Source organism: Aplysia californica, unplaced genomic scaffold, assembly GCF_000002075.1.
Source record: "Aplysia californica isolate F4 #8 unplaced genomic scaffold, AplCal3.0 scaffold00043, whole genome shotgun sequence".
Lineage (NCBI taxonomy): Eukaryota > Metazoa > Mollusca > Gastropoda > Aplysiida > Aplysiidae > Aplysia > Aplysia californica.
The window spans coordinates 1051525-1069906 of record NW_004797313.1 but is presented as its reverse complement, the minus strand read 5'-3'; the positions used below and the strand labels follow the sequence as shown (position 1 = coordinate 1069906).

The 18382-nt window shown below is 41.5% G+C and overlaps 1 protein-coding gene across 3 annotated transcripts in view; it reads left to right on the top strand.

The window, feature by feature from the left end:
• LOC101846946 (neuroglobin) overlaps positions 1-18382 on the top strand; it is a 299153-nt gene that overhangs the window by 72452 nt on the left and 208319 nt on the right. The gene's annotated exons all lie outside the window — the stretch shown is intronic.

Sequence of the window (18382 nt, the reverse complement as noted above, 5' to 3'; positions counted from 1 at the left end):
GGGGGGGGACGTTCTCTCAGCGAACTCTTAAAAAAGGCGTTTTGTCAGCGTAACCATTTAAAAAAGGCGTTCTTCCAAATTTTGATGGTTAATCTATTCAAAAACTAGTGACAGTTTCACTTTGATTTTTTCACACAAGTAGGGTAGCAGGTCAGACTATCGAATTAGCAAATAAACATTTTTCGCGCCGACATAATAAAAAGGCGTTTTGTCAGCTTACGACAGAAGGTGTTAAAACTATCTGGCCTTTAGTTTATTATTCTCTCATGTTAGACTGGTGAGCTCTGAGTCAGGCCCAGCCGTCCAACAAAAACAAAAATGGCGGACGACCGATTCAATTTGTCCAGCAGCCCTCACTCGCTTAGCACAAAGGAAGAGAGGGCTGGCTCGCGGTCGCGCCGTAGTATCTAGTGAATAGATAGTAGTGGTTTATATATCTATGGGTGAAAACGTGGGGACGTGAAGCCAGTGCGTTTGCAGCCTTAGAGGGTACTTACGCAAGGATGGCTTTATCATTTTCTCTCCACAACATCAGCAGTGGTTCTTTTCAGTTCAACCAGCCTTGAAGGTGTACTAGAATTGCAGCTGAGGCTTCTAGCAGCTTCTCTAAATTACATCCCTGATTCCAGAAGGCCGATTCAAACACCAGTTTGCTGCGCGAATAAAGCGTAAACAAACGACTGGAAGAAAGAGCGCGCATGTACAGCTTGCTGAAATAGCTGCCTACTTTGATTTTCATAATGGTAGTTTTGCCTTGTCTTTTTTCATGTAAACTGTTTGGTAATACACCCTTTCAGTCTCCTTTACCAGAATCAAAAGTGCTTGAATTATTTGTATCCAACCTTTATAAATGCAAGGTAGAGTTTTTGATGTTGTTTTTTCAGTTTGTTTGTTGGGGGTTTTTGTTTTTGTTTATTTTTTCGGGGTTTCATTGCCATATTTCAGAGATAGAGATAGAGAGAGAGAGAGAGAGAGAGAGAGAGAGAGAGAGAGAGAGAGAGAGAGAGTATTTAATGAATAAACGCAGGGGCGAAGGCTGCCTTGTTTGACAGGGTAATCAAAGTGAGACAAGGAACCAGATAGAGATGTCACACAAGAACCGAGGCGGCAACTGTGAGTTGAGAATGAAAACAAATCCTGACCGCCAAAATAATTGGGAAAGTATCTCATAAAATATTTATCCTAACTAACCCAAAAAGCAGAGATGCCACAAGTAATACGACAACTTAAATTTGATTTCAAATTTGGCTGTTTTTGTCTTGCTAACAAAGGTCCAATGGGAACGTAGGTAACTGTGGTGTTTTACCTACTGTCAGCCGGGGCTACTTAGGCCACTCAGGGTAACTTAAGCCACTTACAATAAGTTACAAAGAACGGTCTGTACAAAGGAACAGATACGTGCAGCCATCATTGTGTTCAGCAGGCCAACTCTCAGCAAGATTTTTTCGAGTAGTACAACCAGTTGTAGATGCCAGGTTGGCTAATTGATTATACCACATCTCTCTTTCTTGAGTTTGGAACAGAAGACACTCATTGCAATTAAATTCTTTAGAGATGATAGACCCCGCAGAGTCTTTATGCTTTAAGAAATTAAAGGAATAAAACAAAGAATTAGATCAAACAGAAAAACAGACATCGAATTTCTGTAGTTATATAAAAACAAGAACTTGAACTTGAGATTTCTTGGTCTGCTTGTGATAAGTGGGAAACAGTTTATCAGTGCCTCACAAATTCAATGTCCACTGATCAAATGTCCTTGTGTAGGGCTTTTGTAATTAAAGTATCATTCAGTAGATGAGTATGAAATTCCACCTAAATGTGTATGTTTCAAAACTCAATAATTCTTTGAAATAGGATGCATGTCTAATGCACCTGTGAATGCATTCTTATGCATTTTATGTGTATGCAAAATTTCTAATCTTTAATGTATGTTGCAATTGTTGTGACCAGAGCGCTGTATAGCTACACATCCTAACAAAGGCCAATTTCTGTTACACGCAAAAGCATGTATGTCTGTAGGACATCGACCCTAGAGTGTTAATTCTTGTGGAGGTTTAATCTCTCGGCCACTTCGTGTTGTGTAACATGTTTGCGTTTGCTCACTATGGGTGTGTTGCACTGGTGGTGATGCACACCTGAGTGCAGTCACAGGCAACGACGATGATTTGTTGTTGCCATTACCACCTGCCTTGGTCCCGATAACAGCATTGTCTGGAGGGTGTCTGTCATCTGTTTGACTTAGCCTGTCTCTTGGAGTTGAGATCAGCGATGTAGCCACAGGTGTTGACTTCCCTTCATCACACGGACCAAGGCTTCGTCTGCGAAGATGGAATCGATTTCGTCTTTTCATCCCTCTTGGAGTGTCAACTAGATAAGACCTCTCATGTACATCTCCCCCTCTTGGTTGATAGGGTTTGAGGATTGATGCTTTTTCAAGCTTAGGTTCTGTAATCCAGACAGTTTCGTTTCGTTCGAAATTCGGAAGTCTTTTACCGCCATGCATTCTATCGAAATAGTTCTTCTGCTGGTTCTTCATGTGTTTATCAGCAGAACGAAACTGCTTCAGCTTCCGGCCCTGAGGTTTCAGTTGAGATGGCAGACTAGGTAATTTGGTTCTCAACTGTCTTCCTTGCAAAAGTTCTGCTGGACTTTGCCCTTGTTTGAGTGGCGTTGCTCTATAGTTGAGAATGGCAATGTAGGGGTCATCTGCTTTCCGAAGAAGATTTTTCACTGTCTGAACAGCTCTTTCTGCCTCGCCGTTCCCTTGTGGATGTTTTGGACTGCTCGTTTTATGTTCAAACATGTATGTTTCTGCAAAGTTTGCAAACTCTCATGAAGCAAACTGAGGTCCATTGTCACTTATGACAATCTGTGGTATTCCATACTTAGCAAATATAGACTTTGAGTGTTCAACCACAGTTGACAACGTTGTCTTTCTGAGAAGGACTATCTCTATCCATCGGGGGAAATAATCGACGATCAACAAATAATCATGGCCCTTCCACTCAAAAATGTCCCTACCAACCCTTTGCCAAGGGTAATCTGGCGTGACAGTTGGTTTCAGGGGCTCAGGTGATAGCCGTCTGTGTTTTTCGCAGATTGAGCATTTCCGTACTTCCTCTTCGATCTGGTGTGAAATTCCTGGCCACCACACTGAAGACTTGGCAAGTGCACGAGACTTGACAACTCCTTGGTGACCCTCATGGATTCTTCGTAGGATTTCCTTTTGCATCGATGTCGGAATCACCATCCTTGCATTGTAAAGGAGTAGTCCATGGGCCACGGTAAGTTCATGTCTCACAGTCCAGAATGGCTTCAGCCTTAGGTCTTTCTTGCAGTAATCAGGCCAGCATCCAGATTTGCAGTAGCTGTTAACTTTCTGACAAACCTCATCATTGTCCTGTTCCATTTTGATCTCTTCAAGTTTTGTTTTCGAAGCTGGGAAGCTTTCTATGACTTCTCTGACAAATGAGTTCACTGCATCTTCTCATAAGCTATCCTTTTCACTTGTTTCTCTCAGGGGAGCTCTGGACAACATATCAGCTGCATGCAAATTCTTTCCTGCTGTGTGAAAAACAGTGTAGGAGAATCGCATTAGTCTCATTCTGAACCTCTGGATTCTAGGAGGGAGGTCATCCAGTCCTTTCCTCTGAAGGAGTGTTATCAGTGGTTTGTGATCTGTTTCTATTTGAAATGTCCTCAATCCAATCAGGAAATCTGAGAATCTCTCAGTAAGCCCATGTGATCCCTAGTGCTTCTTTTTCTATTTGGGCATACCTTTGTTCTGCACCACTCATAGACCTTGACGCATATAACACTGGTTTCCAATGCTCGCCACATTTCTGGAACAGTACCCCTCCTATGCCAGACTTGCTTGCATCAGCAGAAACTTTTGTCTCAAAGTTTGGGTCGTAGTGGGCAAGAACTGGAGTCTCAGTCAGCGCTCTTTTGATTTTCTGAAATGCCAGTTGATGCTGTTCATTCCAAATCCAGGGACAGTTCTCTTTCTTTAGGAGCTCCCTCAGTGGCGCTGTCATGCTTGACAAGTTGTCAATAAATTTGCCAACATGATTTACCATGCCTAATAGACGCCTAAAGTCTGAGACGTTCTCTGGATGAGGAAGATTTGTAATGGCCTCGATCTTATCTGGATCAATTTCAATTCCATTCTGTGATATGATATGTCCCAAAAATTTCATCTTATCTGCTGAGAACTGACATTTCTCGTTGAGAGTGACACCGGCATCTTTCAGCTTTCGCAACACATCTCTAACTCTGGCATCATGCTCTTGTTTGCTGGTTCCACTAATGAGAATGTCATCGATATTGCATATGACTCCTGGTATTCCAGAAAGAAGGTGCGACATCTCTCTGTGAAAAATTTCTGGACCGGATGAGATCCCGAAAGGCATTCTTCTATATGCGAACCGTCCAAAGGGGGTGATGAATGTCGTGAGTTCTTGAGACTCTTCAGAAAGGGGGACCTGATGAAATCCACTGTTGCAGTCAAGCTTTGTGAAAACTGTAGCGCCTGACACTTGAGCCAAAAGCTGTTCTGTTGTAGGCAAAGGGTAGTATTCTCTCTTCACTCCCTCGTTCAATTTAGTAAGGTCCACACAGATCCTAACCTTGCCCTCTTTCTTTGGGACCACCACGATGGGAGCACACCATTCGGTTGGTGAATCAATCTTCTTGATAATTTCATCTTCTTCGAGTCTCTTTAGCTCCTGTTCCACTTTCTTGTGAAGAGGTAAGGCCAATCTCCTTGGGGTTGCCACTGAAAATGGAACTACATTTTCTCTCATTTCAATTTTGTACTCTTTCTTTAGCTTTCCAAGGCCAGTATATAATTCTGGAAATTCTTTCTTGAAATCAGATTCATGTTTCAAGACATTGATTCTTTTCAACAGGTCCAGTTCTTCTACATCAGGCTTCCCAAGTAGCGGTTGCGGAAGATTTTCCAACACATAGATCTTCTGTTTGGCACGATTTCCTGTATCCAATTTCAATTCTGCTCGGAATTGTCCAACAATCCTGACTTGTTCACCTGATGGTCCATACAGTCTCTTTTGGGATCTGCAGATCTTGGTGTTTGCCGGGACACAACTTTTAGGTATAACCGTCTCGTCAGCACCTGTGTCTAACTTGAAGTCTATACTCCTTCCATTTACTGTGACATTTGCTTGCCATGGGTTTTGCTGTCCTGATCCAAACACTGCCTCCAAGTACCCCTCTTCTTCATCTTCCAAAATGTTCACTCTGTTTCTGTATGGTTTCTTGAAAGTAGTTTTAGGAGTCCTACATACGCTTGAAAAGTGTCCTTTCTTCTGGCACGAATGGCAAATTGCCTCTAGTGCCGGACATCTTCCCCTCTCGTGCTGACGTCCACATCGTCCACATTTATGTGCCGGTATGTGGGGTTTCGATTTTGGGCGATTCTCGCTGCTTCTGTACTGGGTAGGTTTTCCAAGTTTATTTACTTGTGGTTCAGTGGATATAGATATTGCCTGAAGCTGTGTTTTAGCTTTTTCCTGTGCTCTGCAAATGTCCAAAGCTTCACCCAGTGAGAGCTTCTTCTGTTTTAGAAGCTTTTCTCTGATGTTGTCATTTTGTATTCCAATGACAAGCCTGTCTCTAATCATTCGATCTTCTTCGACGAAATTGCAGCGTTTTGCCAGTTGGCGCAACTCTGTGACATAAGAATCAATAGTTTCGTGCTGTTTCTGGTTCCTCTTGTGGAAGTTGTACGATTCAAATGTCTCATTGACTTCGCCAATGCAATACTCATCGAAAGATTTTATTATTTGATCTAGATCTTCTCTCTGCTCATCTGAGAGCCTCATTCCATAGAGTGCGTCGAGCGCCTCGTCTCCTATGCAGGTCATGAAGACTGCAACTCTAAACTCCATTGGCTCTTCTCTTAGTCTTGAAGCAATTTGATAATTATTCCACTGCCTCTTGAATTTCAACCAGTTCTGGTGAATTTCTGTTGTATTGGAGAAGTCCAATTTTGTTGGGGGTGGCAAATTTGCCGTGAATCGTTTTTGTTCTGCCATTGTCAGTATATACTCGACTCTAGATCTAAAATCTAGACTCTAGAAGGTTCTATCAAGATCTTTATTTAGATCTATGGTTCTCTGACACTATGGCTCTAAATCTAGATCTAGACTCTATAAAGATCAATATCAACGGTAATAACACACTTCTGACACCATGTGGTGTTTTACCTACCGTCAGCCGGGGCTACTTAGGCCACTCGGGGTAACTTAAGCCACTAAGTTTACAATAAGTTACAAAGAACGGTTTGTACAAAGGAACAGATTTAAACGTGCAGCCATCATTGTGTTCAGCAGGCCAACTCTCAGCCAGATTTATTCGAGTAGTACAACCAGTTGTAGATGTCTAATACAATGCCAGGTTGGCTAATTGATTATACCACAGTAACCATCACTGGGGGAAAGTGTGTCGTAAACTTTCACCCTATTGTCAGGACTAGGACAGCATGAGCCCTCTGTGCAGTGTTATTTTTTTTTCAAGTCTTTTACTTTTTTCAAGAAGAGTTTCATAAACGAGGGGTCGTGGGAACGGGCTCATCCTTTGCTGAACCCTAAAGACATTTGATTGGCTGTTAGGTTACTATAGTTGTAAGCGGTGGCAATAGTGATTGGATAAACGAGCAAGCCGCCAAGTTGATCATTCTGTGTTCATTGTGTGCGATCTTAACGGTTTCAACTGCTTATTTTGTTATTTTCATTTGCTTTAGGATAGAGTTGGGAGGTGGGGAGGGGGGGGGGGGGGGGCTCAAGCCCGTGAGCCCTTCACTACTCACCGCCACTGATGTGGGATGAAGTTGGTTTGATAGAATGCTTGTAAATTGCAGATGATGTGCTTGTATTTGTAGTAAAGCATTGAAGAAACTGTCAAACCTGCTGTGAAAAGGGATGTGGCCATGTGCTCAGGCAGAAAACATACTTGACAGAGGAATGCAATCCCAGCAGCAACTTAATTGTGGCTGAGAACTTGAGGTACAAAAGGTGCAAAGACAATATCTTTCAAGTCACAGAATAATACTTATTTTGGAGAATGATGTGATGATTTAATCAACATATTATTAGTGACATATAAATATAACATCAACAGACACACATGCATTACATTCACTTGCACAGTATTGACAACAAGGCTTTACATTTTCGTGACACTATGAAAATACTTCTTTTTTTTTTTTACCTTGCCCAATTCTATCATCTGGCGCTTTTGAGTTTAGTAATAACAACAAACTCTGCTGCATTTTGGGTTTTGAAATTAGCTGTTAGTCTTAAAGTAAACACACAGTAAAATGTTGTACATATAAATGAATACATTAATAAATAAGTTAATACTTAATTCTTCACCATTAAAACGTTTTTTCTTTGGTAAGTTACACATCTAAGTGTTGCCATACCCCCAAATGGAGATGGCTACCACAACGGGTTAGTAGTTAATTGTTTAGATAATGTTAGTCCAACATTCCTCAGCTCTTTCAAGTCACGAGGTGGGCACCCTCTGTCCCGCTCCCAAATGGAGTCATCTTTACAGTGTCACCAAAGATTCCGAAAGTTTGCATGAAGTCTCATACTATGGTGGTGACTTTGTCAGTATTAGTAGGCCCTACTGTTATTTGGGCCAAGACGAGTTGGTAGGAGGGAACAGATAGAGATACACATTTTGCTTGTATGGGAGTTGTGTTTTTGTGTTTGCATCTGTATGTTTTGTCTTTTCTTAATATGTGTGCACTTGCGTTGATGTTAGTCGGACATATCCTGTTTAGAGTACCTTTATTTCACGGATTGTTTTCAACCGGATTGCTTATCGAAAATAATAAGTACCATGACTAGTGGGTTGACCTGTTGGACGACTCACCGTCCCGCATGCAGGGTTGAACTGGGAAGGGCTCTACGGTTAGGAAGTATAGGGGGGCTTCCCCCGGGTAAAGTGGATTCATTGTATTGTGATGACTCCGCTAGCCCCGGGACGGTGAGTCGTCCAACAGGTCAACTGTACCAATGACGCTGTCCCATGCATGCAGATTAAGGGGGGGGGGGGGGGGGGCGGCTACACCTGGAGGCTATTTCGCTTATTACTGGACCGAATTTTACCACATTTCACACATATAACAATCATAGTAAGGAGTCTTGAAATCCGCAATCAAATTTAAGAAAAAAGTTTCGTTTCCATGGATACACCGCCATATTGGATTTTATTGACATGTCTTACGTAATGAATACCGCACTTATCGCTCATGGAAATTTATTGTTTTTTTTGCATACGTGTTTACAAACATTAGATCAAAAATTTGTGTGTTGTTTTTTTCCTAATCGATTTAGAAAATTTTTTATGGATTTTTTCCTGAGGTAGCATTCAAGTTTGCGAAAAATCCGTGAAAATCCACACTCCAGACACCACCAACAAAAATCTATTCCATTTATCAAAAATTCAACAGACATATTTTTAGTATTACCTCTTCTCTTCATTCTATGAAAATGTCATCAAGATTGGATGTAAAATGGTGGAGTTATTCAAAAAAGTATAAAGAAAAGTAGCATTTTGAGAAAACGGCCAATAAAGAAAAGAAGAATACTGACTTTATGAGGAAATGGCGGTTACAAACATGCCGGTATGGGAAAAAATACGATTTTTGGGGGTTCTTATGCCATGAAATAGTTGTAGGAGAGGCTGAGGAAGCTAAAAATGCCTACAACTCATATTCCATGATTTTGAGCCAAAATTTGATTTTGGGGGTGTAAGTCTACAATCAGATACAGTTCATGCCGGCTTTAAGCACGGTTTTTGGGAGAAAGCTTAAGCGTGCTTAAAGCCGAAGCGTGCTTAAGTGCGAAGTAGACATAATCCAGAGATTTTCATGTAGAAAATACCCCGTGCTATTTCCCTTTGTAAGTAGACCTATAGCGGTCCCGCAAAAGTGTGCACTGTTATTTAGACACCCGCCATGGTAGTTTTTGTTCACTTGTTTATTGTTTGTTTTTGTTTTGTGGTCGAGTGGGAAATGAAAACTTAATTTAGACGGCCAGTCACGATACAGCACACTAGGCCTACTGTAACACACTGCCTGTGCGTACCACCTGCCCGCTCTGCCACTCATACCACCGCCTTCATCCCACCTCGCGCGTGATACACAATCAGGATTAATGGATAGCGAGGGTCGAAGGTGAAATCGCAACCAGCCTCCCTTTCACGTCTCCCCGACTCTCTTCGTATTTTTTTTTGGTCGCGTGTAGCTTTGCCCTAGGCCTAGGCTAGATCCTATGTCCGCGCGCACGGCTGTGTGCATCTCTCTGCCTTCCTCTCCACCCGTGTGAGTGTGTGTGTCCATCACTTGCGTTCTTTGTGTTTCTCTTGACACACTCCACTGCTGCGGTGTAGACTGTGTTCGAACTTCGATGGGTCATCATGAAAATATTGACTGTCTTGTAAATGAAGCGTGCTTGAAGCCGAAGTTACCGTGCTTAAAGGCGTGTAATTTATATAGCAAAAATTCGGTAAGAGCCGTTTAGCGTGCTTGAGTCCGAAACGTGCTTAAAGCCGGCGTGCTTAAAGCTGGAAAGGGTGCAGTGGGAGGGGTTATATATAATGAGACTCGTGATCTTTTGTATGCCGAAATATATAGCGCCTTATCTACACCTCTGTGGGAAAAATGAAATAAATAATTTATAATAAAACACTTACGCTACTCTCGTCGTTCTTGACACTTACCGGCATGATGTGACAGGATTGTAGTCTCTTTTTTATCATGTTCTGAAAGTGAAAACAAAAGCTCCCTTCCCTCTCACCACCCCTCCCCAGCCAACCCCCTGCCACGCCCCCCCCCCCCCCCCCAAAAAAAAATTAAAAAAAATTGAAAAGAAATTGTTAAGTTTTTATTCCTTTCAATTTTATGCTTTTCTCTAATTGATATTGGGCCTACTTTATTGAAGGGTTCTCATACTCATAGTCATAGAGTGTAGATCTAGTATTATTATATTGTTCTTTTTCTTGTTGTCCATTCTTTGATGTGATATATACTAAAACTAATTGGTCTCTTTTAAGGACAAGCTGGCTAAACCAGATTTCGTGGGTTTCCAGAAATCTTGACCTTCACTTAAAGTGGATATTGCCCTACATTTTGGAGCAGTTTGGTTTCATTGGTGTGTATGTTTGTTTGGTTATAGAGAAATCTCTCCTTGTCTTTTAAAGAAGCTGAACAAGGGGCAAAAACTTCACCTTCGATTTTCCCCAAACAGCATTTTTCGGGATAGCTCCCTTGTGCTTAAATGCGACCAATTATAACCTAAGGCAATTCAGAATCTATGGATTTCTTACCCCAGCAGCCTTACCAGTTGTAAAAAAATTTGAATTTGATTGTCTATTACAAGCACACAACTCATTGAAGACATGGAGGCAGCCATCAAGGGTACACGGTACACCAGAACAGGGCTGCCAGATTATTTTTAGACTTGGGCCAGTTTGGTTCCAAAAAGGAGCCAAACAAGACTTTTTTGGGGTCAACTGCATTAATTTGTCTACAAAACGCGCAAAACGACATCTTTTATTTTTTTTTAGTGCTGTACATGATATTATATTGTCGTCCTAACTTATTTGTATGTATGTATGTATGTATGTATAGTATAAGGTTTTACGGCGCTCGCAACTGCTAAGGTCATATGAGCGCGCGAAACACAAGTTGTTCACCTCTGCGAAAGTTCACTTCACGACTGGCCAACTAATTTACTTTAAAATGCTAAAAAGTTAAAATATTCAAATTCGGTGTAAATACATTTGTGATCTAAAACAACTTTTAAGTAACAATACAAATTTTAAATAATATCAAATTCATTCTACAACTCGCCATAAAGGCCAATGGCCTTTATAAAATTTAAAATTCTGCTGGGAACAACGACGGAAAAAATATCCTGCAATTTCTTGCATTTATAATATTTCCTTCGGATCTCTCCAAAGTCTAGACATTCTGTTAAAATGTGTTTAATGGTAAAATCTGTGTCGCATGACAGGGATCTGTGAATAGACCATCTTAAACTAAAAGTTGGAAAACTTAATCATTTAACCAAGTTTAGGTCAAGTATGAAATCTACCTGGTTTTGGGATCTACGATCAACATGTACCTTTGACTTTAACTTTAAGATGTGACTATAAGATCGGTTTACAGACTCAGTCCCTTGAAAGTGTCGTTTGAAGCTGGAAGTCTTATTTCCACTTGCTCACATGCTACTGTTAGGCTACTTCCAACATTTTCAAGCATCTTTCCTTTGTTGATATCTTCTCATCTGCTGTTTTCCATTGCTCGTCGCTGTACTGTAACCATCCATTTTGGCCAACAAAAGGATGATTATCTGCTTTAAAAAGGCTTACCAAAAATACGCGCAAGAAAACTTAGTTTGTCATTGCCAGGCACACGTTAAATTTTGTAAAGCAGATTATTATGAGCATATTTGCTTAGCAATAATAAATATCCCAAAAAATTATTTTTAAAATTAAAAAAAAAATGTTTATTTATTAAACAAAGTATGACTGACCAAGTCTATTTCAGATGAGGCCAAAAAAGGGCCAAAGGGCAAAACCATTTTTCTGGGGCCAGCCGTGATTGAAAAGGGCCAAAGAAGTGACCAGAACTGATCTTTCTTTAGAGGAGTTACACTACAGACAAGAGGCCAAAGGGGACACAATCATGATAATCAATAGGTTACTAATTAGAAGATTTATGTCCCTCTATTCAGCATAATTATTACAGAGGTTGATTGTTACTTTATTACATTCCTCCTCTCTTAGTTAATGTTCACAAGGAGCACAAGAGTTCCCAATCAAAAATTGACTGAACATGAAAATATCAACGTCTATGACATTAAACTTGATTGGAGAACAATGAGCGGTCAGGTATTTGTAAGATAATCATCCCAAATCTAGTAAGTTTTCAAATGATGCTGGAGTCTATACAACATTTAAATTGACAGCGACAAAGAAGTACGAAACAGATATTATTGACTAGGTACACTAAACATGAAACACTTAGGCCTACAGCATTCTGCTGAAAATTACAACTTGAAATACATACCTACGTACATCAATAGAGCTGAAGTAGGCTTATCCTGACTTACAAATTCAACTTGTCCAGAGCGTTAATTTTGCGAGTTGATCTTCGCAGTGGCTGTTGAGTTGGTGCAATTTCACGAGTTACAATTGATGAATTTTGATCAGATGCTGTGGGCACATTTTCACGGTCAAATATGTCTGGGTTGCCGTTTTCGGGTTGAGTGGCTTCAGAATTTGGCTTATCCAACTCAACACTCACAGGTCTATTTACAGGTTTAGGCGCAGACCACCCATTTGGCATGGACCGGTCATCCTGTGTGGGGGTGACTGATTCATACTCAATTTCAGAACATTTTAAATATTTTTATTTGATCTGCATGTATGCGTACCAGTGTTCCTAGGTCTGTTCTAATTTTGTATGATACTGGACCTGAACATTCAATAATTTGTCCACGCAACCATTTCTCACCCTTTCCAAAGTTCCTTACATACACACTGGTGATTGCTGGTGTTGTATGACAGAGTGTTGTATAGTTGGTGGAGCAGAAGATCAACGTTTGTCTTTAGTTTTCTACCACAAAGTAGTTCACAAGGAGCTAAGCCTGTTGTGACGTGTGGAGGAACACGATATTCGGTTTAAAATTTGTTCACTCTCTCTAGAAGAAAAAAACTTGTTACCCATTTTGATAATGGAACTTTTGAAGGTGCCAACAGCCTTCTCTACTAAGCCATTACTGGCTGTATGATAAGGCGACGTGGTTATGTGCGAAATGCGATTTGCAGCACAAAATAATTTGAATTCTTGAGAGACAATTTGGTCTGGTAGGCCATGGTAGGAAAATGTTTCCTTTAGCTCAATGATGGTGTCAGATGTGGTGATTGTGTTCACGACTTTTACTTGTAGCCACTTGGAATGGGCGTTAATGACTGAGAAACATTTTGTTTAGAAAGGGGCCTGCATAGTCAATATGGATTCTCTTCCAAGGTTCTTGCTTTTTGGAATGTTGTTTGGAATGTCTAGCAGATATGCTACAAAGCTTCACAAATTTCTCAATTTCTGCATCCATGTTTGGCCACCAGAGGCCCGAGCGAGCAAGACTTTTCATTTTACAGCTTCCTACATGTGTGTCATGTAACATGGTAAGTACTGTATCTCATTTGGAAGGTTTTTGGTATGATTTCCCTTGATCTCCACAAAATGCATCCATTCTCAAGACTGAGTTCCAGCTACCTGTGTTTGTAAGGTTTAAGGTTTCTATGTACCCCTCTCTCAGTCTCAGGCTAACCATGCAAACAGTACTCAAGTTCCCTTCTCAGACATTCATCACGTTCTGTCTCTTTTGCAACATCAGTTGCATTCACACTTGAGTTTCCAATGACACTGAATAACATTTCAATTTCTTCAGGCACATAGTCTGAACATTTGTCTTTTAAAGAGAAACAACTCAGTGCATCTACACTGTTCTCGGCGCCAGGCCTGTACTCTAATTGGTAATCATAAACAGCAAGAGTAATGGCCCATCTTTGCACTCGAGGTGAGGGCACTCGAGGTGAGGCATGTCCTGGCAGAGATTTATGCTCTCCAAATAAACCTAAAGAGGCTTGTGATCAGTTATGAGTGAGAAGTGTCTGCCAAACAGGAATTTGTTGAATTTCTTAACTCCCAAAATCAAGGCTAGACCTTCCCTGTCCAGTTGAGAAAATTCTTCTCAGCTTTATTTAGTGACCTACTGGCAAAGGCGTGTTCATCTTGGTGTGCTAACACTGCGCCAACTCGACCCAGAGAGGCATCACAAATCAAGATAAAATTTTTTCCTGGGTCATAATGACGACAGAATGTCTTTATCTGTCTGGAAAGACTTAACTTGTTCTTTACCCCAGCGCCAAGGCACATCTTTCTGCATTAGCTTGTACAAAGGGGATATTAGTTTATTAAGCCTAGGAAGGCTCTGAGCTGTTGTTCATTTTCTGGTTTGGGTGCCTCTATGATGGCTTTTGTCTTCTCACTTTGAGGTTTGAGACACAACTTATACCCAAATAATTTAATCTCGTCAAGCATGATTTGACATTTTTCTTCGTTGATTTTCAAACCCTTTTAACTAGGCCAGGGCAAGATCGACTCTGGGATCGATTCTTTCGAGTCCAAATGAGGACTCAAAGAATCGATCTTGTTCCCAGACTCTAAGCTTCGAGTCCGCCCAGGGTCGATGCCTACCGTCTCCTTTTTTTTTAGCTTGGTTCCTAGCCTAGGCCTAGACTCCGAGAATCGAGGCAAGAATCTAGATCTCTACCGCACTATTAGTATTACAGTCATGTCGAGTTTTTCCCTTCAAAACAGACACCGCACCAGGACAGGACTGATCCGGCGCATAAGGCGGCTTCTTTGATGTCGGCCTAGGCGGAGTTAAAAATGCATTCCAAAAATTTCTTAAATATTGATCTAATTTAAGAAATGATAAGATTTTCGTGATCAGCGACCCAAAATTAGCAAAAATTACCCGGGGAACCCAATTTAAAGCCCGATTACCAAGTTAAATTAATTTTTGTGAGTTTTGTTTACTTATGTTTTTTGTTTTTTTCACTATTTGAATTTGGCGTGCACTAGGCCTTGATACATGTAGATTCAAGACTGTCTTCAAGGTGGATGAATCGAGGTTGCGTGTGCCTGTGCTCTGTTGCTTCGTATTAGAACAAAGAGAAAGAGAAAACAGGGTTAGGTCATACTGTCCCACCGATGTTGTAGTAATTCACAGCTGCTCGGGACTCAATGCAACAAAAATGTCACGTCCCAATAATAGGTGCGGTACATTACACTCAAGTTCAAAGGTTTCAAACGTCAGACGGGTCTGTCCCGGGACGAACTTTCGTAGGCCTAGTGAAGTAGGGGCAAGAAACTGCCAGTCAGTCACTATATCAATTGTTTCACGCAACCCCCCACCCCACTCCACCTTCCTCTTCCTCTTCCCCGCTATGAGTGAATGCTAAACTAGGCCTAGGCCTACTTGTCGTGTCTACCGTGTAGCCCAGTACGAAACCACGCTGCACATAGGCTACTGCTACTTTGAATGTTATTGCCCTACCCCCGCCCATCCCAAATTAAATCATTCACTTCCCTTTTCTCTTTCTTTTGTCTTGAACATTAAACGCTTGCTTTTGAATTTCCCTGCACTTTCATCTTCACTGTACACGTATTCTTTTGTAAATCATATTGTGTGTTTTGAGTTGGTATCAATGAGTCATCATGTCTGGACGTCGATCTTTAGCTTCGGACTTTTTTTTATAAGCTGGAAAACACAGTACTGTTGTTTGTTTGATTTGTTTGTAATTAATATTTTGGCATACAATAACACAACGTCGACAATAACATAACATTTGTCATCAAAGCATGCTTTGACGTATCAGGAAGCAAAGGGTGCAAGAGAGAAGGAACCTGTGCCCCACGCATTGGCAAGAGTGATAGAAGGGAGGCAACACACACACACACACACACACACACACACACACACACACACACACACACACCCAAACACACACCCACACACGCAAACACACACGACACACACACGCAAACACACACGACACACACACACACACACACACACACACACACACACACACACACAAATGCGTGAAAGCCAACTTATCTCTTAGCACGCGGGCAGGCTTAGCCAGCCACTTCTGTCAAACTCGAGAATCGAGGTCTCGATCTTAAGAGCTATTTTTAGCTGTGTTCAAGACTCGAGGTCTCGATCTTAAGAGCTATTTTTAGCAGTGTTCAAGTCATGGCCTCTAAACAGCCCACTTGAAGCAGCTTCCAAAATCAAAAATCGGACTCGATTCCTCGATCTTTTTTCAGTTTTGGGATCGAGGCCTCGAGTCTTTTTGTCGTCGTTCTTGCCCTGGCCTACTTTTAACTAGCAATCTTCAATATTCCGTTGAGAGTTTGAATATGCTCAGTATTGTTTTTACCTGTAATGTACAGGTTATCAGAGTACTCACCCACATTTGGAACTTCGTGGAAGGTACTGTCCATGACAGCCTGAAATATTCCTGGACTTGAGGAGATTCCAAAACAGAGTCTTTGGTATTGGTAGAGACCCATGTGTGTGTTTATAGCAGTGTACTGTTTAGAATCTCCATTAAGTTCCAACTGAGTGTAAGCGTGAGAGAAATCCAGTTCAGTGAATTTTTCACCACCTGCTAGTTTGAGAGCTGGGAAGAGAGGATACCTATTTTGCCCAATTTGCTTATTTACAGTGACCTTGTAGTCACCGCAAATTCTGACTGTGCCGTCTTTTAATGGGCACGGGCACTATAGGAGTAGCCCACTCTGAACTTTCAACCTTTTTCACAACGCCTTTAGCCTCTAGCCTATTTAGCTCTTTTTCTATCTTCTCGCGTATGGCCTAGCAGTATTTAGGCTTTTCATCCCTGAGAGTAATTTTGACTGTTCTGTCTTTCAGTAAGCTTGTCCCTTTAAAAGCACTCGTTTTTCTGACAGTACTTTTCCTAGATCTAAATCAGAAGTTCTGTGTCTAATCTATTTAGTGCAAAAACTGACTGCCAGCTAAGTGTTAATGTGCAAAGCCAATTTTTTTCCCAGCAGAGAAGGTCCCTTTCCCTCTACCACTATGAGTAGAAGTTTCAAACTTTCATCATTGTAATTTACATGTACAGTACATTCTCCAACAATTGGAACAGTGTCACCAGTATAATATGTTTGTAACTGTTTCGATGACCGTTGAAGCTTGATTCATGGAATGAGACGGTTAAAGTCAGCATGTGTGATTACAGTAAGTGCTGCACCAGTGTCCAACTGAAAGTTCACCTTCTGGTTATTGACTGTGAGTGGGACATTTAGTGGAGACGAAGATGACATCTCAAATGTGGTGAATAAATGGAAGGTAGGCTTCACCCCGGACTCGGATTGGTCCGGTGAGTTGTCGACGTAGTGGTTTCTCTGTGGTTGTGGTTGCCTACGTTGACCGCTGTTGTACTTGTACTTCTGCAAAATGGATGGGTTAGGTTTGGACCTGCAGGCTTTGGGAGTCTGTCCCCGTTTCTCACACTTGTAGCATTTAGATGTCTTAAGTTTACACTGTTGAGGGTGGTGAGGGCAAGACACCTATGGCATGGGTTACATCTAGACCCTGATTGCCGTGCTTGACTCGAAGTTGCATCAGATGCTCTTGGGTTGTGTTACGTGGTTTTACTAGATCTAGGTTTAGAACCTAGTCTGCTGTTGCTTTTAAACGAATTCACAGAGGCTGTGGGTGCTAGTGCTCTGGCGGCATCATCTGTTTGTTGGATCGACGTTGCGAGCTGGATGGCCTTGTCTAGAGTTAGCTGAGGATCGAGGAGAAACTTTCTCTGGATGTCAACATTGTTGATACCAGTGACGAACCGTTCACAGATTCTGTTGTTGACAGATTCACCAAACTCGAAGTGCTCACTTAAGCGTCTTAGTGCAGCCACATATTCAGCAATGGTTTCGTTATCATGCCAGTCCTAGCATCGAATTTTGCACGTTGCAAGAACTTGGGTGGTGGGGGTGTATGATGGTTTTCAGGAGTGTACATAGCTCATCAATTGTTTTTGTCAAGGGGGTACTAGGGGCAGCTAACAAACGAAACTGATGTGGGCCTATCACAGTAAGCAGAATAGCTCTCTTCTTTTCATTTGCTGTAACATTAGATCTAGCCTCTAAATAAAATGTCAGCCTATGTAAGTATTCTTGGATTATTTCATCTATCGGATTACACTCTTTGATCTTGCCGTACAAAGCCATGTCTAGAAAATACTTAGCCTTTGGGGTTCTTGAAGGACTGGAGTTCAGAAAAATTTAGCTCGTGGGTTCTGTTCGTCGCCAAAATGTAATAGATTGACTTTGATTGTCTATTACAAGCTCACAGCTCATTGAATACATGGAGGCAGCCATCAAGGGTACACTTGAACTGATCTTTAGTCAGGAGAGATGCACAACATACAAGAGGCCAAAGGGGACACAATCATGATCATCAATAGGTTACTACTTAGAAGATTTATGTCCCTCTATTCAGCATAATTATTACAGAGGTTGATTGTTACTTTAATACATACCCCCAGTGGGTCGGGGGGATATAAATAGACCCACTGCTTCGTCTGCAGAAGGTGCAACCCCCTCAAAGGCGAAGTGTCGCACACGGACCCCAACCCTCTGGGATTCGTGTGCGACACTCACTTTGGTGTATCTTCCTCTTCTCCTTCCTTCTTTCTTTCTTCTTCTATCTTTTCTCCCACCGCTGACCTCAAGTGCAGT